The sequence below is a fragment of the Danio rerio genome, chromosome 10 (genome assembly GCF_049306965.1).
Source record: "Danio rerio strain Tuebingen ecotype United States chromosome 10, GRCz12tu, whole genome shotgun sequence".
NCBI classification, from domain to species: Eukaryota; Metazoa; Chordata; class Actinopteri; order Cypriniformes; family Danionidae; genus Danio; species Danio rerio.
The window spans coordinates 4,794,864-4,796,314 of NC_133185.1; the positions used below are offsets into that span (position 1 = coordinate 4,794,864).

General features: G+C 38.2%; 1 non-coding gene across 1 annotated transcript; it reads right to left on the reverse strand.

The window, feature by feature from the left end:
- Window positions 1-863: 863 nt before the first annotated feature.
- Window positions 864-945, reverse strand: mir430a-1 (microRNA 430a-1). The gene has a single exon (NR_029954.2). It is a non-coding gene; the product is annotated as a microRNA 430a-1 (primary transcript).
- Window positions 946-1,451: the final 506 nt, after the last annotated feature.

Consider the following 1,451-nt stretch of genomic DNA (forward strand, 5'->3'; position numbering starts at 1 on the left):
AGCGATTCGTTTGTAAATGAATCTCAGTTATGAACGACTCCTTCACTTAGCCCACAATAATACATGTTTCTGGCAGTGCCGCATCTCGTTGTCATATTTCTTTTGCACTGTTTGCTGATTTTATTCAACAAAACTAGCATAAGCCGAGTGTTTAGTGCGAGTTGGAGCTGCTTTGCCTTATGATGAATGCAGTAAGTGACTGTTATCATCAATAACGTGACCTGATAAGCACAAAAGTTCAGAACATACAAAAACAGAAAAAAACTTAATATTACCTATGAATTGTTCTGCCTTTGTGCTTTGTTTCTTTGTTTGGTCGTTACTACACCCGTAGACAGCGCTAAAGTCCCGCTTCTTCACGTAATAACACTGTCTTGATTAGTGCGGTTGAATGACATTTGTCCTGGGAGCTCTGTACCAATGTGGTGGCGCTATTGACGCATGCTCAGGGTCCCTAGGCGATATCTAGTGTATATATCTATGATCTACCCCAAATTGATAGCACTTTCTACTTTGCTTAAAAGAACAATGCTAAAGTTAGAGTTGACATCTACTGGTTGTTTATCACAAGGGCAAAGAAATTATAATATGAGGAAGATGCAAAAGAGCGTCCCCATGTTACTCCTACTTGTTGGAATAAAGTAAGATGAGAAGACATAAAACTAGCAAAAAACAAAAAGGTAATAGAAAACAATGCAATTCCATAAAAAATGGGTTCAGTCTTGATTGTTGTTCATATCCTTAATAAAACTACCCCAAAGAAAAGCATTTATGTACATAGGACAAATCAATTCTCCTGTTTGAAGTGATCTTAATGTGTTTTAGATTGTAAATAAATGACACAACATTCTCTTGTAGCACAGGTCACTTGAAACTACCCCAACAAATAGCACTTACCACATGCAGCATCCAAGTCAGTGCCTTTGTGAGGGCACCGATAGTGACAACAGTAGCAGATAAAATCTTGTCCCTTTAAAGTCTTTAGCAGCAAAGGGAAATCTAGGATTTAAAATTGAACAGAAGAGGAGTACAAATAGAGCAGCATCATGGTGGACAGAGGTGACTGAGTCAGATAACATCTACCCCAACTTTCTACTTTGCTTAAAAGAACTCTTTACATATGCACACATGATACATATACACTCATGTTAGGCGCTGGGATTGAACCCAGGTCTCTGGCATGAAAGGTGAATGACTTAACCAGTGAATGATACACTCTATGCATATAGATACAAATACATACACAAAGATTACACTCTATGCTTATGCACAGATGATACACTCTATACATATTACAATATACACACATGTAAGGCTCTAGGATAGAACCCGGGTCTCTGGCGTCAAAGGCGAATGACTTAACCACTGCGCTACAGGAAGTTGGGAGGTCCAGTTAACAAAAGCCAATAAGAGACATACATATACCACAAATAATACACATATACATACAG